The sequence below is a fragment of the Pristiophorus japonicus genome, chromosome 3 (genome assembly GCF_044704955.1).
Source record: "Pristiophorus japonicus isolate sPriJap1 chromosome 3, sPriJap1.hap1, whole genome shotgun sequence".
In the NCBI taxonomy this organism is placed as follows: Eukaryota; Metazoa; Chordata; class Chondrichthyes; family Pristiophoridae; genus Pristiophorus; species Pristiophorus japonicus.
This window is the reverse complement of record NC_091979.1, coordinates 127,765,374-127,791,290: the sequence shown is the minus strand read 5'-3', so window position 1 is coordinate 127,791,290 and position 25,917 is coordinate 127,765,374. Positions and strand designations below refer to the sequence as shown.

At 42.6% G+C, this 25,917-nt stretch overlaps 1 protein-coding gene across 5 annotated transcripts in view; it reads right to left on the bottom strand.

The window, feature by feature from the left end:
• The window catches only part of itprid2 (ITPR interacting domain containing 2), a 208,873-nt gene extending 189,678 nt beyond the window's left edge, over nucleotides 1–19,195 (bottom strand). For 3 of the 5 annotated variants that reach the window (XM_070875805.1, XM_070875810.1, XM_070875809.1), the window contains exon 1: nucleotides 19,112–19,195. The gene's annotated coding sequence lies outside the window, so the exon portion shown is untranslated. Of the gene's footprint in view, nucleotides 1–6,774; nucleotides 6,793–7,258; nucleotides 7,417–19,111 lie in introns of those variants that run through there. The other 2 variants (XM_070875806.1, XM_070875808.1) reach the window with 2 other exon arrangements.
• Nucleotides 19,196–25,917: the final 6,722 nt, after the last annotated feature.

Genomic DNA, 25,917 nt, shown 5'->3' with positions numbered 1-25,917 from the left:
CTTGGTCACTTTCACATCATTGCTCAGCCCCACCCTGAATTCACACTGCTAAGTCTACACAAATACAGGCAGAATAACTAAGTAAAAGTAATCCAAAAATTCAACAATACAATTTTGGAAAAAAGTTAAAACACATTTTATTTCTAAAATTGAGCTTGCACAGCAGATCAATGACTACACAAATTAAATCTCTTGTATCACAACTATCCACATTAATTCATGCTAATGAATTTTGTAACCAGAAACCCAAGTGGTTTTGTTTTGAAAGAATGAAAGACTTGCATTTATCTAGCACCTTCCACAACCACCGGACATCTCAAAGTGCTTTACAGCCAATTAAGTTCTTTTAGAGCGTAGTCACTATTGTAATGTGAGAAACCTGGCAGCCAATTTGTGCACAGAAAGCTCCCACAAACAACAATGTGATAATGACCAGATAATCTGTTTTTGTTGTGTGGTTTGAGGGATAAATATTGGCCAGGACATCAGGGATAACTCCACTGCTCTACCTCAAAATAGTGCCATGGGATCTTTTACATCCACCTGAGAGCGCAGACGGGGCCTCGGTTTAACATCTCATCCCAAAGACGTCACTTCCAACAGTGCAGCATTCCCTCAGCACTGCACTGGAGTGTCAGCCTAGATTTTTGTGCTCAAGCCCTTGGAATGGGACTTGAACCCACAACCTTCTGATTCAGAGGTGAGAGATCTACGCACTGAGCCACAGCTGACACCTCATTACTAAATTTAATTACTAAAACACTATCTAATTTTCCCATTACAACTCATTTGCCTCGATAAATTATGCAGAGTTTGATGAGAAGAAAAACTTCTAATCTCTGGGGAGTCAGATTAATTCTCTATTTGTGTGATGATATTTTTAACCCCCTTTAAATGCCTCTATTTCCTATAGGGTGTAATAGGATATAACATCTACTCACTTTTCCATTTATCGGAGGCATCATTAAATATAGACCAGGCTACATTGGTTCAAATGAACATCTGCAGAATAATTGTATTTGCTGATGCAGCATACAGTAATACATTTGGTACAAACTGCCAATGATTGGTAAAGTTATCAGGGAACATTAACATTTAACCATATGGTATTTCATCCAACAACAAAAATAAATGTGCACAAGGACATTTTGGGTAAACATGACACAGCTGGGGAACATCCACTGGTTTTACCTAACTGAAAAGGATTTTGAACACAAAAATGACTGAGTGCTAACGTAAATATTCTCTTTTTAAAAGAATCACCTTGCAACAAATTTGAGAGTCTACTCAAATTTCAAAGCATCGGAGCCATTATTAACTGTGAACAAAGGAAAAGCATCGTAACAAGTCATCTAATTCCACAGCTTAGAGCTTCCTGGGAAAATACTCCACTTTACATTCCAGATGAAGTGGAAACTTCACTGCCAAGAAACCTTTATGCATGCTAAATCCTGCTGTTCTAACCCTTCCAGCACTTTTATTCAATTCAGTACACACCCCACTGCTACATGTCTAACTGCCACTTACAAAATATATTTCTTCTTTCTATTGCTTCATCTAATGTTCACTTTATTAGTTCAACATACATAACCATGAAACTTCAACTGTATCCCAGGTAAACCACCCAACTACCTTATTTTGCTTGACTCATCACACAAGGCTGCAAAGTATTATCTGACGGAGTGCATTGATTGATGTTATTTACACAGCAATCTTCGAGTTTAGAAGTTGAAAATTAATTCTGCACAGTATGATGCATTGTGCAACAAGCAATGGAAATAAACTAAAGATCTGACTGCCAATATGCTTTTCAAACAACTTGTCCTTTTATTTCATTTTAAGATAAACTTCAAATACAGTATTGTTAACAATAGTTCAATTGTGAAATTTCAAAAGTTACAAGTGAAGGAGTGGCACATGGCTTAGCTTCAACCTCTGAGGCCTGGGTTCAAATCCAACCTAGAGTCTCTTCTCTGCGAGAGTTCCACGTGAAACAAGTTTGGCCAATCTTAACCTTGGCCTTCGTTGTCATGGGCCCCACAGAACAACCCTGTCCATAATCTATTACAAATTAGTGCTTTCCTAAACGGTTGAAGTACATTTTTAAACAACACATTGTGAATGCTGGCACAAATGCACCCCATTCCCCATCGCATTCACAAACACACAAAATCACCAGGATAAACTTCTGAATCTCCCCCCATGTTAAAAGTAAATTAATCACAAGATACAGTTCTACAGATAGCAACAGTCCTTCAATACCTCACCTAAGTATCTAGCCTTAATCTATTAGCCTGGACAGTGAGTATCGGCATACTATTCAACTGTCGGGTCATCAAATCCAGGTCTGACCCTGTCCTCACCAGCATCCAAAAACGTCCTGCAGGGATTACTAAATAACAAGCAAGAGAAAGAACCCAGAGATACAGTTGAAGTATCATGGTTATGTATGTTGAACCCTCTCATCTCCTCCGACTGCTTTCCTGGTCAAGAGTGAATATAGTAAGGACAAGCAATCGAACCAGACACCTTTCTGGCATCTGTATGACTCAGCACTACACTACATTTACCCACTGAGCCAAACACAAACATATTAATCATTTATCCTTTTTTTTAATTAGTTATTCTAACAGGTGCACTAAAGTTATATAAATTTAAAGATAGTTCAACAGCCTTTTACTATACATTCATATTACTAAACACTCATATTTCAAACAGCTCTAGCCAATAGGCAAGCTATGCTGTCTCTGCAAGAATACCTCAGATTGTCAAAGAACATAATGTCCAAGTTGACGTGGTTCTACTACTTGTTCGAATATCAAGACACATCACAAGAAAACAACAGGGTACAAATATTGATTCCACGATACGGAGTTCCTCATCTAATTCATGTGGCTTCAGGGAAATAATAATCTAAGGAAAAGCCACAAGAGAAGGGATTCAACACAGAGTTGCTCTCCAATGGCTACCTCAAGAGATGTGGTTTAAAAGCAGGCAGACCACCCCAACATCTGCTGCACAGGAAGAAAGTGGCCCAGATTGAGGGGAAAACAACTGGACATCAAATGTGGCACTCTCACAACTCCAGAAGCAAGCCTGCAAAACATATACCAACTACGGAGTTACAGTTAACTCAAAGCCTTATTGTGCACATCTCTCCCCCTCCAATTCCCCAAATTATTTAATCTATAAAAATGAGAAATATGTACAATAATAATTTATAAGCAATGTTGAAATACTGAAACAAACCTAAAAATGTATCCAAGGTTCTAATCATTTTGTTCACATCTATCAAATATGACATGCTTATGATCTTACTAAAAACACTCATGTATTTGAGCAACTATTTGTTAAAAAGGAGGATTAAGTGGAATTTAATTTTATTTCCACCTGAAAATTCTTACCGCCATAAGTCTTTTTCGGCTTCTGATTCAGTGAAACTATCTGGCAAATCAGAAGCAGACACTTTTGTCCAAATAACAGTCAGAGACTGAAGATGAAGGGAGTTGAAATATACTGACAATTTCCCCAACACCAAACAGAACAAGGCAGAAATCCAAAACAATTTATTTGCATATAACACTGACAAAGAGGCACCTCGCCAATGGGATTGGATAGCAAGTAGCATCAGTCTGTTAATTAACTGTATATTGTGTGGATGGAAACCAGAGAGTTGCAAGAAGCAGCAGGAAATTACAACTTCCCAAACCACTGCATGATTCAATTGTGGTTTAACAGATCAGCATTCTTAAACTTGACTTCTCTTTTGGCAGCTACGACAAATGCTACTAAGAGTTTTCTCAGAAAAACAAGGCGCTCGAAAATATGCATGGAGGGAAACAAAAGGCAAACAGAAAAATACATGCATATATGAGTAAAAACTAGCTGCAAATATAAAATAAAATCCCACAGCAGAACATGGAATGCCACAAGATATATTGATAGATGCAGTGGAGACTAGGGGCCCAAGTTTCCACATGATTTGCGCCTGATTTTTAGGAGCAACTGGTGGAGAACGGACTATCTTAGAAATCGCAATTCTCCACATTTTTTTTTCTGCAGTTCTAGTCAGTTAGAACAGTTCCACTTTGGAACAGAATTTTTTCTTCAAAAGGGGGCGTGTCCGGCCACTGACGCCTGATTTCAAAGTTTCCACAGTGAAAACGTACTCCAAACTAACTTAGAATGGAGCAAGTGAAGATTTTTGTAGAACTGAAAAAACCTCGTCTACACATTAAAAAAATCAGGCGCAGGTTACAAATTAGGCGTCCAGAACGAGGTGGGGGGGGGGGGGGGGAAGGGAAGTCATTAAATTCTATAATAAATCCTTATTTATACTTATACAAATAAATCCAATCTGAATAAACATTTATAAGCAAAGAAAAGATTAAATAAACCATCTTCCTACCTGTGTGAAAGTGCTTCAGCCAGGGAGAATGCTGCGGGGGGGGGGGGGGGGAAGCAGCCGTTCGTTCCTGCGGGGGGGGGGGGGGGGGAGGGAAACGACTGCCTCAACTTTCTGAGGCTTCCTGCAGCCTTCTCACTGCTGCAAGAAGCCTCAGTGCTGATGTGCTGATGGCAATGTGCTTTTATTAAAAAATGTTCAAAAATTAAACAGCTACAAAGAACTCCAAAAATGGCCGAGTGCCAATGTTTCCTTCACACTGCGCGCGCTCCAACGCGCACGCGCAGCGTTGCCGGCAGGAAAAAAACTAATTTAAATGGTACCCGCCCCCTCCCACGTACAAAATCGGCTCGAGTGTAGGCTCCGCCCCTCTGGGCGCCGCGCCAAGCAGACATGGAGCTGCAGGGTGCTCCAGAATCACGCGTTTTTTTTCCGGCGCGTTTTCGCCGCGAAAAACGGGCGCCCAGCTTGGAGGGGCGCCCGTTTTTTAGCGTGTGGAAACTTGGGCCCCATAAACTTACATAATAAGTATAGAAAACAACAGTGCAAGCCCGATCAGGCCACAACACTAAGATTACAAACCCCCAAATCTACAGAAATAAACATTATTTAAATGGTGAGAAAGGAAAAAAATACAGCAAATGACCACCACTAAAAACATAATACCCTGGCATTTCTTCCGGATTGTGCTGGTTTTTCAGCACAGTTCGCCCCAAATCGGCCAAGCCAGCACAAAAGATCATGGAGTTTCAAGCGCAAATTAATTTTCTGCAATCTTTTGCACTGGTTTAAAAAAAACATCACGCTGGAAGCCGGGCCTGCCCACGAAACTGGCCATGCCTCCAGGATGAATTAATCATCATTTGGAGGTTCTGCTAATTACACCCGTTTGTGGGCCTTCGAGGAGGCTCTTAAAATGATGCTTTATTTTAGGCACAACTGCTGTACCCACTATAACTAGCAAATGGTTCAGTATAGTTTTTTAAAGTCATTTTCAGTTATTTAAAATCAGGTTACTCACAGGTGGTGGACACTGATTAAAAATGCTTACTTTTTGAGATACACCCATTATCAGCTGTATTACTCAAACTCTACTGGGTCACCACGCTTAAATATATCAAGGAATAATTTTAAAGCAATTTTTTAAAATTACATTCTAAAATGCTGCCCGATTACACTGGTTCATGGCAGATTTTGCGCTTGATGACAGGGCTATGGACCAGGAGCTAGCAAGTGGATTAGGTTGGATCGCTCTTTGTTGGCCAGCGCGGACACGATAGGCCGAAATGGCCTCCTTCCGTGTTGTAAATGTCTATGATTCTATGCTATGCAAATGAACTTGAGCGGAAACTTATGGGGTAAAAAAAACACTTCTGAAACTTTGGGTGCAATTGCGCCCGGATTGACGGTTGCACCCAAAACAGAAATTGCACCCCAATGTAATAGAACGAGTAAAACAAAAATCATGAAAAAAATCGTCACAGCCTCAGTTTAAACCAAACTAGCCTTGAAGGCAGACTGCTCAATTATACCAGGCAACATCCCTGCATAGCTGGCTGGTTCAGCACCAATATAATCAATAGACTGAATAGTGAACCAACTTGTTTGTCTCATTGGGCCCAACTTTGGCCATGACTTGCATCAATTTTTTTGGAATAAGTTGTTTTTTCTGGCGTAAGTTAAAAAATGCCATTTCCCTCCCCCCCCCCAAAAGATTTGCTCCAGAGTAAGTCAGTTAGGTACGATTTTTTTTTAGGTCAGTTTTTTTTTCCACAAAAGGGGGCGTTCCCAGACACTTACGGCAGTTTTGGCCAGTTATGCCACTTTGGCAAGCAAAAACTTATTCTAAATCGACTTAGGTCAGCGTATGTGGCCAGCTCTGAAAAACCTTGCGGGCAGTGAAGAAGATGCAGCGCACATTCGGCAGACATTAGGGCAGGGATAGGGGAGGGAAGGGAACTGGAGAGACCTCAACAACCCAGCACCAAACATTGCAAGGAAAAGCTCAAACAATTAAAATACTAATAAAAATGAAGTAAATCCTACCGCGATGTCACGGGGGGGGGGGGGGGGGGGGGGCGCTACGCAGAGCGACCAGAGAAATGTGAGCTACTGGCCGCAATTTCACGGGAGGGGGAAAGAGAAAGAGAGAAAGAGAAAGAGAGAAAAAAAGAGAAAGAGAGAAAGATGCTGGTATACAAAACATTCTCTCTTCCCTTCACCCCCCCCCCACCCCCCCAATACTCTCTCTCTCTACCCCCCCCTCCCCAAAACTCTCCTCCTCCTCCCTCTCTCACTCCCCACCCCCGCCCCCCAAATCAAACCTCTCAAGCACAACCAATAAATAAAAAATAAAACCAAAGTCCTACCTCGCCCAGGAACTCAGCCGGCCGGTGCGGGAGGCCACTCGGCTGGGGATAGGGTGCGGTGAGATCGGGGCGTCCCTTCGGCCGAGGATAGGGGCTGCGAGCATCGGGTCCTGCTCACAGCCCGCAGGGAGGGCAGGAGCATGCGCGTAGACTTCACTGCGCATGCGCGCAAGTGCCGGCACTATTTTCGGTGCTGGCCTTTTGCACCCCCACCCCACTTCAGAATGCATGCCACGATGGGACTCCGGGGCTCGGAAGAGCGGCCAGGATGAGGCCCCTTTTTTCTGGTGCCGCCTCCAGCACGAAAACGGTTGGACAAAGTTGGGCCCATGACGTCCAAACTACCTGCATGCCCTGACTTACGCATAGTACTATTATACAGTTGCATTATAGCACTGAAACATTCAATTTTCAGTGCCCAAATCCTTAGCATTCTGGAGCTTTGAACTCCTAACCACTGTGTCCCTGTTCTCTGAGCCCGCACCTTGTAAGAAAGAAGCGTTGTGAGGGGATTTCTTTCCTGAACATCAACTGTGTCCTGTTGTGTTCCACAGTTGTTTGTACTGAAACCATCAAATGAGGGCCCATGAGCTTCCAGAGTTCTCTTCTATGATATATTCTGTTGTTCCCAAACAGTTGAACCTATGCGAAGATACCAACAGAAATTAAATTCTACACTTTTAAATGCTTTTGACATTGACAATATTTTTAAGTTCGAATTTATAGAATGCAAATACAGGCAGACAATGAACATTACAAGTATTTAAGAAGTCTATGTTAACTGACATACGAGTTAAAGATCTGTGTGACATTAATCTATTTTACATGAACTGTAAATTAATTTACCAGAGTCAAAGGAATCATTTGATTTTATCTTACTTCTCTCAAAAGGTGATGTATTCTGATGTGATGTAACTAGTAGAGTGGACAAGGGAGAACCAGTGGATGTGGTGCATTTGGACTTTCAAAAGGCTTTTGACAAGGTCCCACACAAGAGATTGATGTGCAAAATTAAAGCACATGGTATTGGGGGTAATGTATTGACATGGATAGAGAACTGGTTGGCAGACAGGAAGCAGAGAGTCGGGATAAACAGATCCTTTTCAGAATGGCAGGCAGTGACTAGTGGGGTGCCGCAGGGCTCAGTGCTGGGACCCCAGCTATCTACAATATACATTAATGATTTGGATGAAGGAATTGAGTGCAATATCTCCAAGTTTGCAGATGACACTAAACTGGATGGCGGTGTGAGCTGTGAGGAGGACGATAAGAGGCTGCAGAGTGACTTGGACAGGTTAGGTGAGTGGGCAAATGCATGGCAGATGCCGTATAATGTGAATAAATGTGAGGTTATCCACTTTGGGGGCAAAAACACAAATGCAGAATATTATCTGAATGTCGACAGATTAGGAAAAGGGGAGGTGCAACGAGACCTGGGTGTCATGGTACAGCAGTCATTGAAAGTTGGCATGCAGGTACAGCAGGTGGTGAAGAAGGCAAATGGTATGTTGGCCTTCATAGCTAGAGGATTTGAGTATAGGAGCAGGGAGGTCTTACTGCAGTTGTACAAGGCCTTCGTGAGACCTCATCTGGAATAGCGTGTTCAGTTTTGGTCTCCTAATGTGAGGAAGGACGTTCTTGCTATTGAGGGAGTGCAGCGAAGGTTCACCAGACTGATTCCAGGGATGGCTGGACTGACATATGAGGAAAGACTGAATCGACTGGGCCTGATTTACTGGAGTTTAGAAGGATGAGAGGGGATCTCATAGAAACATATAAAATTCTGACGGGACTTGACAGGTTAGATGCAGGAAGAATGTTCCCGATGTTGGGGAAGTCTAGAACCGGGGACACAGTCTAAGGATAAGGGGTAAGCCATTTAGGACTGAGATGAGGAGAAACTTCTTCACTCAGAGTTGTTAACCTGTGGAATTCCCTACCGCAGAGAGTCGTTGATGCCAGTTCATTGCATATATTCAAGAGGGCGTTAGATATGGCCTTACAGCTAAAGGGATCAAGGGGTACGGAGAAAAAGCAAAAAAAGGGTACTGAGGTGAATGATCAGCCATGATCTTTTCGAATGGTGGTGCAGGCTCGAAGGGCAGAATGGCCTACTCCTGCACCTATGTTCTATGTTTCTACGATCAGTTTTTTTTTTAAAGAGCTATTTTTCTTCCTATCTTATTCACTGTGAAGCCACTTTCTCAAGGTATTGAGCCGCTTCTTGCACATCTCCAAATATATCAACATTCATTAAATGTTCTGCAAAACTGAAAAGGCAACAAATTGCAAAACTCTTCAAAATACAAAAAAAAAGCATGACCAGGAATTTATTTCTAAATTTTAAATGTCAGCACATTACAAAAAATATGCAAGTTGCACAAAGCATCATTTATGCAAGACTTTGGAACCTGAAATTTGCTGAAGTTGCACTAACGCAAGCCCAACAAGCTATGCCGTTCAACTTTGTTAGAGAATGCAATACTAAATATCTGAACTGATTATCTAACAAAATAGACATTATACTCCTCTGTGAATTGAACTGGGAGATGTAGCGAGAGTCTGTGCTTTTTGTCTATAGCACTCGCCGCAAAGAAAAGTTAGTCCTCTGAGTTATATTTTGAAACTACTGAAGTTATAATAGATCTGCGAAAATAAAACTAAGCTGGAGTTCATTGTGTTGCACTAAGCCATTATAACAACCTATAAAAAGAATTATACTGCAAGTATTTATGCAAGATATGGTACCAGAAATTGTAAAGCTAGTCTTTGCAAATAGCTTTAAGAATTGATAAGGATACCCAACAAGTTCACATCGGAGAAGCCCGCCTAATTTATAGAACAAAAATTGCGGCGAATAATTACCTCACAATTCTCTGCTAGCTGTAGGTCCATTTTCACCTCGGCGCGGTGCAGCAGGAGCTGCTGGGGGCAGAGCTACAGCCCTGTGCCGAAAACAGTGCCGGCAGCTGCGCACATGTGCGCAGTGAAGGCTGCGCATGTGCGCAGTGAAGGCTGCGCATGTGCGCAGTAGCTCCCGGCATCCTGTCTCCGGGGCGACAACCCTATCCTAGGCCGAAGGGACGTCGCCCCTATCCCCGGCCGAGTGGCCTGCGCATCTTACCTCGACGGCAGGGCCCGCCCGGCCTCTCGCTGCGGGCGGCCCCGCCCGAAGTCCTCCTGGGAGCCCTGCATACGCCCAAAGAGACATCGGCAACCCGGCATCAGCTGCTTGCTGGCCCCGCCCGAAGTCCTTGGCTGGGCCCGGCATCGTCGTCATCTCTCTTTCCCCCCCCCCCCCCAATCATCTTCTCCCTCCCCTCATCATCTTCTCTCTCCCCTCCCCCCATCACCTTCTCTCACCCACCCCCCATATCATCACCTGCAATAGGTGAGTAGAAATAATTTTTTATTTGTGATTTTTAATTTTTTTTTTAAATGTTTATTTTTTTTAATTTATTTGAATTGATTTATTGGTTTATGTATTGATTTATTTATCATTTATTATTGATGATGGCTCTTTATTTGTAAAAGTGAAGTGTTTAATGTTAGTAAACCCCCCTCCCCCCCGCCCCCATCTTTCGTTCCTTACGACTGATTTTCTAAGTGTAGGCAAGGTATTTCTGAGCGTACAAAAATCTACACTTACTCCATTCTAAGTTAATTTGGAGTAACTTTTCGCTGCCTAAATTTACAAAACAGGCGTAAGTGGCCGCACACGCTCCCTTTTGAAAAAATAAATCTGTTCTAAAATGAAACTGTTCTAACTCACTAGAACTGGAGCAAACTAAATGCCGAGAATGGCAATTTCTAAGATACTCCATTCTAAACTAGTTGCTCCAAAAAAATAGGAGCAACTCAGGCTGAAACTTGGCCCCATAAAAACTCAATTTCAAACCTAGCAGATTAAATAAAGGTCACACTTACATATTAAAATAATTTATACTTTAAGTAGCTGCAGTCATTCATTCTGGAAGCTATTTTAACTAAAAGTACAAGCTCTGCATTTGAAAGTACTTTAATGTTGAACCGAACATTTTCTTCACGTAACTAATGTAAAAGATGTGTGAAATAGTTTTCAGTAAGATGCATCAAAGCACATAAAAGAGAATGGAAAATGAGTCACACCTCCCCAGTCCTTCCTAGAATAAGAAATATGAAACTGCTGATTTAACCAACAGGTGACTGTTTATTGCACAACCTGGCACTCTTTCTGCCCAGAATTTCAGGAGCTACAACTAGTTCAAGCAGTTGGACTTTTGGGCAGGACGCAATTAAGGGAATTGGAAGTAAACATTCTTGAGGGGAAGAAAGAGGAAGAAGGAGCCTCTCCATTCAAAACACTGTAAATGTTTATTTTATTTCATAAGATCAGGCAGTGTGGCTTGATTGTTCTGTAAAGGGGCTACATAAATGCAAGTTGTTGTAGATTTATATCCCTAATTACTAATCTACTTATGAGAATAAACAGAGGAGGCTGAATGCTTCATATGAATATTTTATAAAATATTTTATTTATTTCAAAATTAAATCTGTTAAGATTTTGAAGCACAAATGGAATAAAATGATCTAAATTATTTTTTCCCAGAATAAGAGTCAAACAATTGTTCTTCCTTAAGGATGTTTTTTCAAACTCCTGTCTTGAAAATTATCATCTACAAAAGTCACATCAGGTATTAAAGTCACATCAGGTACAATCATTTAAAATGAAATTATAGCATCGCACAAACAAAGGATGTCTCTTGGCCAGCATTGCAAGAGTTTAAAAACATCTCAAGACAAACAATAGCTGGCGAGCGATCTCATAACCAGGCATCAAGTTTCGGCCTAAGTTGCTCCTATTTTTTTCGGAGCAACTAGTTTAGAATGGAGTATCTTAGAAATTGCAATTCTTGGCATTTAGTTTGCTCCAGTTCTAGTCAATTAGAACAGTTTCATTTTAGAACAGATTTTTTTTCAAAAGGGGGGCATGTCCGGCCACTTAAGCCTGTTTTGCAAGTTTAGGCAGCGAAAACGTTGTGTAGATTTTTGTACGCTCAGAAAAACCTTGCCTACACTCATAAATCAGTCATAAGGAAGAGAGATGGCGGGGGGGGGGGGGGGGGGGGAGGGAAGTTCACAAACATGAAACATCATTTTTACAAATAAAGAGCCATCAATAATAAATAAATCAATAAATCAACCAATAAAATCAAAAAATAATTTTTTTTAAAAATAAAAAATAAAAAATTAAGTTTCTACTCATCGACTGCAGCACCAGGAGCCCTCCGGCAGCGTGCTGGGACGGGCCCCCCAGTGTCTCTCTGTTTCTGACAGCGAGGGGGGGGCGGTGGGGAGGCTGAACGGGCCCGGCCGACAAGAGGAAGCCGAGCCGAAGACTTCGGGCGGGGCCCACCCCCAGCAAGATGCCGGGCGGGCCCTGCCAAAGATGTGGAGAGGGGAAGCAGACCAGACCAGACCCTGAATGAGCAGGGGGGGGGGGGGGGGAAAAAAAGAGAGCCGGAGCAGAAGCTGGGGGGAGGGAGAGAGCCGGATCGGGACCGGGAGCTTGGGGGGGGGGGCAGGTGCGGTAGAGAGCCGGACCGGAAGCGGGAGCTGGAGTGCGGTAGAGAGCCGTAGCGGGGGGGGGGGGGGGCAGCAGGAGCTGACAACGAGGGAGGTCCAGTCGATCTTCACCGCCCCAGTGAGCCCATTCGGCAAGGGCTAGGGGCGGCATGCTTCAGGCCCCTCCCACACAGCCTCAGGCACCTGTAGCGCGCATGTGCAGAGGTCCAGGCACTGCCCCCCACAGCTTGTGCTGCACTGCACCGAGGGCCTGGATCGACCTGACGGAGGGGAGAATCCCAAGGTAAGTTTTAGGCACAGTTTTGAGCGCGGATATCAAGCGTGGCTCAAGGCGCGGCCCGAAACTTGACCCAATATGTCAGCTCAGCTCTGAGGTGACATATTAAGATTTATAACATTTCTATGTTTTCCGTTTAATAAAATGTTTTCCAAACATTTCCTATCTAGGAAAAAAAATACATTGAAATTGTTTATTGCTGCCACTTTGCTGTTGTAACTTTTATTGCTGCACAAGATGCAAGGTTGAGTAATTTTAAAATGAATGGAATAGGTGGAAAAGCCCCTGTGAACAGAACTAAAACTAAACACATACAATGCAATTTTACAAGCATATTAATGGATTAAACCTTCAGTCTCTTAAATCATTAATATACTTTGTACCATTCATATTTCACGGAGATGGCATCTCAATGAAGAACTGAGAGCACAGAAAAACAAAATTAGTCACATTTATCCAACTAATAAACCAGGTGTTATTACACACTCGGAACCTGATCACTAGTGCTGTCTTCTATCAGGTCCACTTATCAACATTACAGGATTTCAGTATGCAATGAAGCCATTTGGTCAGTGTCAATAGGACAACACAAGCACCCCACCCACCCATCCCTTCAACCACCGTCTGCCCCACCCGTGACAGAGATTGTATTCCGCATTGGTCTCTTCAGTCACCTGAGAACTCAGTGTGGAAGCAAGTAATGCTCGAGTCCGAAGGACTGCCTAAAAAGTCAGTACTAGTTCTTTCTCAGAACTATCTATTTTAGCCCCATTTCTCTACATAACTATTAATGATCGTCTGTGTTTATCCAATAGCTTCAATAACTAGTTGAGGTAAAGTATGCCATATCTTGTAACCCTTTGTATAAAATATTAATTCTAACCTCCCCTTGATGAGTAAATATTATATCCAATGCGCCTTCGCTAAATTTTAAAATGGATGGAGAAATACCAGTGGAAACCAGAATTTTATTTCAGTTGGTAAAATATCAAAGTAGATTCACTTGATCTTATGTTACAAAACAAATCGTAAACAAAATTAAGTTTAAAAAAAAGTCATTGCCAACAGTGAGATACGATCCACACAGAAAGCTGGCCATAACCGCTGGCACTTTTTATGCTGCTCTGATACTTCAGGTAGCAATAGGATACCAGTACCTGGCCTGAGAGTGCATCAAGAGGACAGACAGCACTGAGTTATACTGGCCCATTCACACTACTCTGCTCTGGTAAAGCAGAGCTCTGCATGTTAATTGAAACCAACATTCAGGAGTTCTGTTCACTGGTATCCCAGTGCTGACTTGTATTATTTAAAAGGCAATTAATTGTTTCATCCGATCAAACGTTAAAAAGATAAAAAATGTTTTTCAAAATTAAAAGTTTAAATAGTTAGCTTCATAGACATTGATCTCCTACTGCAACTGTGATGAATTTGAAACAGTGCAAGACTACTGCCTTGAACCATTTCTTGAAAAGTCAACTCGGTTCTCTGGACTCGAGCTGCAGTCATACTCAGATTCCGTTCCTGAGCTTTGAAACTCAACTTACATCAAGTACATTTGAAGCCATACCTGATTAAAGCTCACACAGCAAGGCTCAGCTAAGCTCAGCACTTGTCCCAACAAGCTGAATATGGCACTTTATTCCAGAATTTGTGGGCAACCACAATCCACAACAATTTTGTACAAAATAGTTCTATTAATACATCACTTCCCAGCTTCTCCACATGATCCTCACCAATACAAATGATTACAGTCACAATACTTTTATTTAAAACCACTGGTGAAGTGTAAAAGCTTGAACTTCGGTGCAATAAGGTCAAGATAACAAAGGATGTTAAAAACTTTTCAAAAGATTTGGTATAAAACTTTCTACACAGCTTTGATGTGTGGTTTTCAAGCCTACACTGAAATTTGAAAACTAGAGTATGAAATTACTCACTAACTTCCAGATCTATTTTTTCACTCTATGCACAGTGAACACAAGCCTATCATTCCCCTCTGCCTTCCTATCACTCTATGTACTTTTACAGTGCAGGAGTCCAGGTCACTGCAGATGGCTACAGTCTCAAGTATAAACAGCCAGATCTACAGGGAACGGACAGCCGACTGATGCCACTAAAATGTTAATCTTAGAATGAAGACCCTCTTGTTCAGCCAAAGTGAACATGAAGATTCAGCTTGCTCTCTGGACACTAAGAAATAGTAAAGCTGACCTCGCATTTAGAAGCACCGGATACCAAATGTAAAAGTGAAGATTGACACAGGGCGGTGTCTCTTTCCCAAGGCAGGAATAAAAACACTTTCAATCTTTCTTTCTTCTTCCGTCTTCTTGTGCTATTTATTTTCTCTCCCCCTACACTGGTCCTCTCTCTCTTCCTTGCCCTTCACTCACCATCCATGTTTGCATTTGTTGCCCCACCCGGTGACCTTCTCCTCAGCTTTCTTTCTCTCAGGTTTTCTCTCCTCATCCCCTCATTAATTGTCTCGCTTACTCTCATTGTACTTCTCTCCCCTCAGTTTTCCCTCAACTTTCATCCAAGTTATCTTTCCCAGTTTTGTCTCCTGCCAGTTATCTCTTTATCCTCTGCTCAGCCTTTTTTGCACTAACCTTACTTTCTTCCACTTTCCCCAGTTCTCTCTCCCCTCCCTTCCTATCTTTTCTCACCTATCTTCTCAATTTTCTGCCCAAGTTTCTCTCTTCTCTTACATTTTTTATCCCTGTTCACCAGAATTATTTCTGTTACCTACACGTTCCCCCCCACACCCACCCACCCAACCCCACCTCCACCATGCAGTCCCATTTTCTCTTTCCCTCCCCAACTCTTCCTAAGTGATCATCTTTGGTCCCTGGTACAAATCACATACCCTCACCAGCAACTCCATTCTCCTCCTTGGCCGCTATCTTCAACTGACCCAGATTGTTCACAACCTCGGCATCCCATTCAATCCTGAACTGAGCTTCTCACCCCATGTCCTCTCTATCACAAAGACCATCTACTTCCATCTCCATAGCCTCCACTACTGTCTCAAATCCACCTGCCATTGAAACCGTCATTCATGCCGTGGTTATCTTCAGACTCGACTAATCCAATGCTCCCTGGTCAGCTTCCCATTCACCACCCTCTTTAAACTTTAGCTCATCCAAATTTCTGATACCCATATCTTAACCTGCACCAAGTTCCACTCACCCATCACCCCTGCCCTTAATGGTCCTGCCAATCCCTCAAATTTAAAAATGTTACATTCTCATTCTTAATCCCCTTTATGGCTTCATCAGTCCCCATCTCTAGCCTCTTCCAGCCCGACATATACTCCTTCCCTGAAACCAACATTCCTGACTCCAGCCACTCTCTCACTTTCTTCAACCCCCCCCCCCCCATTTACTTTTTACTATCACCAGTTGCCAGTTTTCCCTCTCCTCAGTTTTCTCTTTCCCATTCCATTTTTTAAATTCCCTATTTATCACTTGTCTCCCAGTCTATCCTGCTGCCCAGTTCTTTCTTGCTCCTTTTCTCTCAGTCACACAGTCCTTTGTTATTCTCACTCTATCCACAATTGCAATGGTCTCTCGCTTCCCCTTTCCTCTCCTTGCCCTTTTCTCAGTTCTTGCTTTCCCATTCTCTCTCCCATCTTCCCAGTTTTCGCTGTCCTCCAACTTTCCAATTTCCTTCTCTCCCTTTTCCCAATTTCCTTCTCTCTATCCCCTCTTCCCAATTCTCTCTCTCTTTTCCAGTTTTCTTTCCCATCTCATTTTTCTTTCCTTATTCACTTTCCCCGGCTTCCCAGTTTTTTTTCTTTTTCCCTTCCCAAGTTTTCATCTCTCCTCAGTTTACTCATGAAAACATAAGAATATAAGAAATAGGAACAGGAGTAGGCCATACAGCCCCTCGAGCCTGCTCTGCCATTCAATAAGATCATGGCTGATCTGATCATGGACTCAGCTCCACTTCCCCACCCGCTCCCCATAGCCACTTATGCCCTTATCATTTAAGAAACTGTCTATTTCTGTCTTAAATTTATTCAATGTCCCAGCTTCCATGGCTCTCTGAGGCAGCGAATTCCACAGATCCACAACCCTCAGAGCAGAAATTTCTCCTCATCTGTTTTAAATGGGTGGCCCCTTATTCTAAGATCATGCCCTCTAGTTCAGTTTCCCCATCAGTGGAAACATCCTCTTTGCATCCACCTTGTCAAGCCCCCTCATAATCTTATACGTTTCGATAAGATCACCTCTCATTCTTCTGAATTCCAATGAGTAGAGGCCCAACCTACTCAACCTTTCCTCCTAAGTCAACCCCCTCATCCCCAGAATCAACCGAGTGAACCTTCTCTGAAAATGCCTCCAAAGTATATCCTTTCGTAAATATAGAAACCAAAACTGCACGCAGTATTCCAGGTGTGGCCTCACCAATACCCTGTATAACTGTAGCAAGACTTCCCTGCTTTTATACTCCATCCCCTTTGCAATAAAGGCCAAGATACCATTGGCCTTCCTGATCACTACCTGTACCTGCATACTATCCTTTTGTGTTTCATGCACAAGTACCCCCAGGTCCCGCTTTACTGCGGCACTTTGCAATCTTTCTCCATTTAAATAAGTAACTTGCTCTTTGAGTTTTTTTTGCCAAAGTGCATGACCTCACACATTCTGACATTATACTCCATCTGCCAAATGTTTGCCCACTCACTTAGCCTGTCTATGTGCTTTTGCAGATTTTGTGTGTCCTCCTCACACATTACTTTTCCTCCCATCTTTGTATCGTCAGCAAACTTGGCTACGTTACACTCAGTCCCTTCTTCCAAGTCGTTAATATAGATTGTAAATAGTTCGGGGCCCCAGCACTGATACCTGCGGCACCCCACTAGTTACTGGTTGCCAACCAGAGAATGAACCATTTATCCCGACTCTCTTTTTTCTGTTAGTTAGCCAATCCTCTATCCATGCTGATATATTATCCCCAACCCCATGAACTTTTATCTTGTGCAATAACCTTTTATGTGGTACCTTGTCAAATGCCTTCTCAAAGTCCAAATACACTACATCCACTAGTTCCCCTTTATCTACCCTGTTCATTACATCCTCAAAGAACTCCAGCAAATTTGTCAAACATGACTTCCCCTTCATAAATCCATGCTGACTCTGCCTGACTGAATTTTGTTTTTCCAAATGTCCATCTACGACTTCTTTAATAATGGACTCCAACATTTTCCCAACCACAGATGTTAGGCTAACTGGTCTATAGTTTCCTGCTTTTTGTCTGCCTCCTTTTTTAAATAGGGGCGTTACATTTGCAGTTTTCCAATCTGTTGGGACCACCCCAGAATCCAGGAAAGTTTGGTAAATTACAACCAATGCATCCACTATCTCTGCCGCTACTTTTAAGACCCTAGGATGCAAGCCATCAGGTCCAGGGGATTTATCTGTCTTTAGTCCTATTATCTTACTGAGTACCACCTCCTTAGTGATTGTGATTGTGTTAAGTTCCTCCCCTCCTATAGCCCCTTGACTATCCACTGTCAGAATATTGTTCGTGTCCTCGACCGTAAAGACTGATACAAAATATTTGTTCAGGAGGTTCTGCCATCTCCTTTTTATATACCTACAGAAAATCTTGTTATCTGTTTTTATATTTTGTGCTAGTTTACTTTCATAGTCTATCTTCCCTTTCTTAATCATTTTTTTTAGTCATTCTTTGCTGGCTTTTAAAAGCTTCCCAGTCTTCTGTCCTCCCACTAGTTTTTGGATACCGTCCTTTATTTCTTTCGTTAGCCACGGATGGCTATCTTTTCTCCTACATCCTTTCCTCCTCACTGGAATATATTTTTCTTGAGTTGTGAAATGTCTCCTTAAATATACACCACTGTTCATCAACTGTCCTACACCTTAATCTATTTTCCGAGTCCACTTTACCCAACTCTGCCCTCATACCTTCATAATCTCATTTATTTAAGCTTAGTACGCTGGTTAGAGATCCAACTTTCTCACCCTCCATCTGAATTTGAAATTCAATCATGCTATGATCACTCATTCCAAGGGGATCCTTTACTAGGAGATTATTTATTAATCCTGTCTCATTACACAGGACCAGATCCAAAATAGCCTGCCCTCTGGTTGGTTCCGTTACATACTGCTCAAGGAACCCGTCCCTTCCGCACTCTATGAACTCCTCCTCAAGGCGACCCTGACCAATTTGATTTGTCCAATCAATATGGAGGTGAAAATCACCCATGATTATTGCTGTTCCCTGTACACATTTCTATCATAGTTCGTCTCTCTCACACACGCTCTCTCTCTCACTCACAGACACTCTCACTCTCACACACTCACTCTCTTTCACTCTCACTTTCTTTCTCTCACACTCTCTGCGCTATCTGGAAGCGCCCCTACCAGTACAGTCCCAGCAGCTCTGCCACTCCGGCATCTCCTCCAACTTCACACACAACCCATTCGGTAGCAACTAACAAAAGAAACACGGAGAATGCGATCTTCCTACCGCATCAGGCCGAGCCTCGCACCGTCTTTGGTGGGAAATTCACAATCGAACTAACTTAACTTGCCCAACTTATTGGAGTACTTCCGCTTCCGCTTTTTTCTGTAAACACTCCCTAAAACGAAGCTTCTGGAGCCGGCAGCTCCTCCGCCCACCAGCTCAGCTTCACTCTCAGCATGCACTGCTCACAGAACTCAATGCTACAAATGTTGCCCCTATTAAATATCCACAGTGCCAAAGGATTGATGCAGTTATTTCAAACTTTTTGTCATGATTTAAAAAGTTACGTGTGACAGAGTATTGACATGTTTTAGCCTTTAACCCAATTTCCGAAAATTATTTTTTGTAGTTTGAATGACAGGAGAAAAGATCTGGAGCTTATGTAATAGAAGTGTGTATTTTGAAAAATGCAAATAATGTTTCGTTTCTTGAAATATCAATTTACAAGGACATTTTTCTGATAGAGGGTAAATTGTAAGAGAAAAGGTAAACCTGGTGTGCAGCATATATAATGAATGATATATGTCGAAATATGATAACAATGTATACTGAGTCGCCATGTATTTACTTTTCTTGTAAATGGCGCATCTTGCAATCAAATAACATTAATAGTGGGTAAGTGGTGTTTTAGTTCCTGTTGTTGGATGTGTTCACTGCACTAGGTGTAATTTGTTACATTCATGCTGCGTTGGCGGCTGCTATCTAGTGGTTCACATTAGGTTTCCTCACTTTATAACCCGTATATTTCCGAGAATGGTGAATGCGTGAGAATATTTAAACAGTAAAGATCAATTGAGAACAATAAAAGATTCTATGTGCTCCGGATAAGAAATACAAACATGTTTTCCCAACAACTAGAAATCCAAAACCTGCGATCGATTGATATACTAAATTTAATCCGACCCTAGATTTCAGTACCAACTAACTGTTGTATTCTTTTTAAAAGACAATCTGTTTAAAAATCAGTTCTTCGAATAAATTCAAATGGTGTACCTTAAAACATAAAGGACTGGATTTTGGGCTTTTGCGATTTCGGGGCGTTAAAGATAGCGCCTGAAAATAGTTAGCGCCCTCGGCTGCAACTTTTGGCAAAAATGTAAGATGGAGGAGCGTTGGTGTTAACCCAGACGTTGCGCAACGGAGTTTGTGCGCCCAAGCCACAACTTGCAGCGGTAAAGAAGTTTCATTGTTGTTTATTGCCCTGCAGCATAACATTGTATATTGTATGGTTTTATTTTGGTGGGGTGAGTTTTTGTGACTGTTGCAGTCAAATTTAATAATCATCATTTGCCATTGGTGTCTTGTGCATCATTCCAATGTTCACCGGATATCTGGCTTTATGGGGGCACATAGCGTGTCCAGTATTAGCTCCATCCCTCAGTTTTCTCCATTTAGGAGAGTCAGTCCATTACGAGCTGGTGTCGTGCGACTCTTTGTCCGGCAGCATCTCCACGCTGCCTCCCCCGTGGATGGGAGTCTCGCCAGGCTCCTCTTCGTCCTCTTCATCCTGAGGTGAGCCTGCAATTCCCACTGGCACTGCCTGGCCCCTCATGATGGCCAAGCTATGCAACATGCAGCACACCACAATGACTAGTACCTGTTGAGGGCAGGATTGAAGGCTGCCTCCAGAGTGGTCCAGGCATCGGTCTGCCTGTAGGAGATGGCATTTCTTTGTCAGCACTTCCTTTCGGAAACACAGCCTTCTCACACACTGCTCCTTCGAGAGCTTGAGGTATGAGCGTTGATGCCTGTAAACCCGTGGGGGGTAAGCACTCCTCCCCAGATGTCTTTGGCCTCTCTTCATCCGCGGGCCGACATGGCCAAGAGCCCTTCTTCTAGTTTGACACTGCCTGGCAATAGCATGGAGCATGATAGGCTGGGAAACTAGTGATGCCCCCATTAAATTTTCTCACTGAAGTTGTACGGGCACTGTAATGGCAGATAAAAGTGAAGTTTGCGAGTCGAAGCTTCAAGCAGCGTGATGTGCACAATCGTTGTAGTCAATATGACCTGCGATATAGGATCCTCACCACTCCATTTAAAAATGCTGCCAATACTGGCTGCCGCACCCGAGGACCACCTGGTTTTTTCAGACGTTTCCTGGGGTGGGCGTTAAATGAGGCGTTAAAGCCGAATGTTCCATCCGGAGCTCTAACACAGCGTTGCATGACGATTGATGTGACCATCACACTAAAAATGGACGGCGGGGTGGTAAGTTTTTGTGCCACGCTAACCATTAACCGAATCTAACGGCCGGGCAGTAAGTCCTGGATGCCCAGCATTACGCCCAGAAAGAGCATTTAACGCCCCACCAGGGTGCTAACCGAGGCGCAAAAGAGCCAAAAATCCAGCCCAAAGTGTGGTGCAAAAAGAAATTCAGCTCACCCAGCCAGAAGAAACAATGATCAAGAAGAGTGGATCTATCAACGTGAAAAGGTGCAGAAATAAAGGCAGACATTCGGATCGTTTTTCATTTGGTCATTTGATTATATTTTATCTCCATTTTAATTGGCAAACACTTGTTTGAGAACTGCCCGATTTATGAGTCTGCAGTGAGGACCAAACTGAAAGGTCTTCAGGAAGTTTGCTGCCCCAGTCTTTCTATGAACAGCAGGAATACTGTGAGTGGGTAAGCTTGTCATATCTTTTTTTTAAAGATTCTTCAAGAATAACGTGAACATTTGTGCTGAATAAAGAGTTATATTGTTTCGGAAAAATAAGATTCAGAATCAGAGAAACAGAGAATGTTTACAGCACAGAAGGAAGCCATGTCGAGCCTGTGCCAGCACAGGGTCTTTTGTCCTTGTATTTGGCCACGGTGTAGCACATCTCATGTAGGGTTAACACTGACTTCGCTTTCCAGCCAGTGGGGATGGGCTGCTTGAACTCATACTGCGATTGTTTCTGCTGTACAGTGAAACATTTGCTGTAACAGTTTAACCATGGGAGTTCGATACTGAATCTGAACTTTATATATATCCTTATAAACATTTGTTAAAGTGAAAAGAAATATGTAACTGTGAATCTATTTATTTTGCTTTGTCCACACATTTCTATGTTGAACAGATCTTCTTCAGAGTGCCTGTCAAACAGTTTAGATTAGAACATCAAAAACACTGTAGTCTGGACCTTCAGAGAGGTAAACAGAATCTGCATATTATATAAACGGTTATATAAATGATTAATTATGGGTTTAGCCACCAGGGAAAATCACATCTGTTCCATTTTTAAATTTGCTACAACTTTTCATTTGTGCCACATTAAATTGAATTCCCAAACTCGTCTTTAAAATTCATTTAATCGCATTAATTCTGATATGTTTATTTTAATTAAAAGCTAAAAATGAAAAATATTAATGCATTTCAATAAAAGCATTTAATATGACAATTATCAGAGGCATGATTAAAAACAATTACTCAGCGTCAAAGGACAAATTTTACTTTGCCAAAGCAAGTTTGTGCACAGGAATTTAAAATCTTTTGCCAAAAGGCTATTGAAGATCAATCTGCTTTTCTATTGAGTTAAGTACCATGCTGGCTCTGATCCCTTGGGTTTTGTCAGTCTTCCAGGTGGGCAGCTTTAATGACTCTGGCAAGTTTATTGCAGGGTTGCCACCAGCTGTACAAGGAGAAGCCATCAGCACCAGTCACAGATCTCAAAGGATATAAAAAGGAGCTTCCGACTATTCATTATACTGTAGGCTGTGCCGGTCTGAGATTGGTTACCAGGAGAAATCCCTGCACAAGTGTATTTGCATGGCAGCTACTTTTTAAGGAGAACGTGAACGTGCCTGCTTTCCTATAGAATTAAAGGACTCAATGCTCAGTTTAGAAAGTGCTTTGGAGATCCAACAGACAGCCTAAGTACCTTATAATACTGGCTTCATGCCAAACTAGAGTTATACTTCATCTGGTGCCAACCCCAAATGATACAGAATGGGTATTAAAACATTTTTTTGATAACTCCTTGCTGTTAAGCAATTGACAGGAAATATTAAAATTTGCTGAGTAATAGTGTCTGTAAAAGAAATGGATAGACTGACAGAGTTCCAGGGGTGAGCAGAGCAGAAGAAATGTTATGGAAATAGCCATTGAGGAGTCTTTCAGTGAATTCAGCAGCACGGTAGCGGCATCAAGTCTGTCATTGCTGGAGGAAAAGCAGAAGTAGCAGGAAGGAGAGTCAAGGGAATAGGAAGCAGCCCATCAGAGCTTACTATTAACTGAATGAATGTGCGATACCTGGATCTCAGCAAACAACAGTGTGCACAGAGGCTGTACATCACTGGGAGCAGACTTATAATCAGACCTTCAGTGAAGGAGCAACTTTTAGGCAACATGACAAATGAAAGAGAACTTTACATCAAACATCCATTCTGATGAATCATTCCAGACACTAGACAAAGACATCACAGTTCACTCTAAGAGGACTCTGAATCTCGCTCTGATGGCTGACTTGACTGTATCTCAAAGCACATTGAAGTCAATCTTATTTAAGCCTTAGATTTTGGACTCCAACTCCTCAATACCTACAATGGGAACAGTACTGAGAGATGTTATGGTAGATTTTCATTCTCACTGCCTGGGTGGTAATCTTACAGCACCCTCCATTCTACAGCTGGCCCAATAAGACCACAAAACAACTCAGCAGCAATCAGCTCTTCTTCAGCCACCCCATTTGCCCCTTTTGCACCCATGATGTGTTTCATACCATGCTTCCTTCTCAACTCTCTCATACCCTTTGAACTGCCTATCGGAGAAGATCTATGCTTTAATTGCTATGTTTTGCAGTAGAGCATAAGCACTGTTTTAATCTTATGAATGTCAAAATCATTGCCACAGTGAAGGTATGTGATTTTCATTGTACAATCCAGAGCAGTGACATTTGCACAAATCCAAGCATTAAACTTATCAGGGAAGGATGAAGAGCCTGGGTCTTTTCTCTTGAAAAGAGAAGTCTGAGGGGTGACTTAATAGAGGTCTTTAACTTATGAAAGAGTTTGATAGAGTAGAGAGAGAGAGAGAGAGAGTTCCCACTGTGGGGAAGAGCAAAACTAGAGGCAATCAATATAAAATAGTCACCAAGAAATCAAATAGGGAATTCAGAAGAAACTTCTTTATCCAAGAAGTGGTAAGAATGTGGAACTCACTACCACACTGAGTAGTTGATACAAATAGTATTGATTGCAGCACTTGCCTTCTATTCCTCCGGCTCCGATCAGGCATCAACTGGGCACGTATGATGCATCTCGCAGCATGCTACACATAGCTGCATTCACCAGGTGACTACTGCACTATATGCCCGATGACCAGGGAGGCACAGCGTGAAAGGGCTATAGGCTTCGCAAGAATTGCTGGCTTCCCCAAGGTACAGGCCGCCATTGACTGTACGCATATTGCCCGTTAGACAATTCTGAGGTTTACTAGAACCGAAAAAGATTCCACTTCCTAAACATACAGATTGTGTGCGACCATATGCAGCGTATCATGGCAGTGGATGCCAAATATCCAGGGAGCATCCATGATGCCTTCATCTTAAATGAGAGCGCTGATTCTTTTATGTTTCAGCAGCAGCCAGAAGGACAGAGTTGGATGCTGGGGGACAAAGGTTGCGGGCTCGCCACCTGGTTCATGATGCTCCTCCGCAAAACGCAGACAGAAGGTGAGCGTCGCTACAATATCTGCCACATAGCCACACGCAACGTCGTTGAGAAGACAATTGGAGTGCAAAGGCAGCATTTCTGATGCATGGAACACTCTGGAGGCTACCTGCAGTACTCCCCTGACTAGGTCGGTCGCTTCACTGTCGTCTTCTGCATGCTGCACAACTTAGCCATCATGAGGGAACAGGCACTGGACATTGAAGAGCCACCTCAGGTGAGGGGGCGGGGGGGGATGCAAGGAGGGGGAGGTTGATGAGGAGGAGGAGGAGGAGCAGCAGCAACAGCAGCAGGAGGACGAGGAACTCATGCCAGCACTTCAGCCTGCAGGACGACAACAGCGAAGGAGGAGACTTCGTGGACTGTACACCATTGGAAGAGCTAATCCTTGAACACTTTGCAGCAATGAGCTGAATGGCATGTTTTATCATTGTGTCCCACCATGTTAACTATTTGCACCTGTTACTCTTTAAAAATTATGTACATAATGTGTTGGCTTACTTGAAAAAATAATGTACATGATTTTGATTTACTTGAAATAATAATGTACATAATGTTGGTTTACTTGAAAAAATAGTTTGTTGGTTTACTTGAACAAATAATGTACATGATTTTGGTTTACTTGAAAAAATAATTAAGTTTAGTAAACATTTGTACACTTTAATAAAAAAATTTGCATCAAACTTTAAACTTTTCAATTAAAATCACTTAAATAACAATAAAAGAAGAACAAAAGAACAGCAAAACAAAAACAACAACAGCAGCAAACAAACATTAGCTGCAGCCATCTCTCCTCCCCATTATTCAAACACCGCCATGCCACCCGCCCTTCTTGCCCTCGCCCCTTTTGCAACTGCCACTACCCTTGCCCGTTGGCACAACCTTAGCCCTATTGCCGGTGACCCCAAGGTATTTGTTACTGTCTCGGATACAGCGCTGCACTTCTTGGTGGACAGACCCAGGAGACGGCAATCCGGAAGGCCAGACTTGGGCCTCTTCAGGCATGGATCAACCAAGGTTGGGCTGGAGATTGGAGTGGGCGTGGCATCAATTGATGCCGTCAATTGCCGCTGGACAATGACAGCCTGGGTGTGTTCCTGTATTGCAGCAGCTATCTCCGTTATTCCCTCCTGTCATGTATGTACATGCTGTT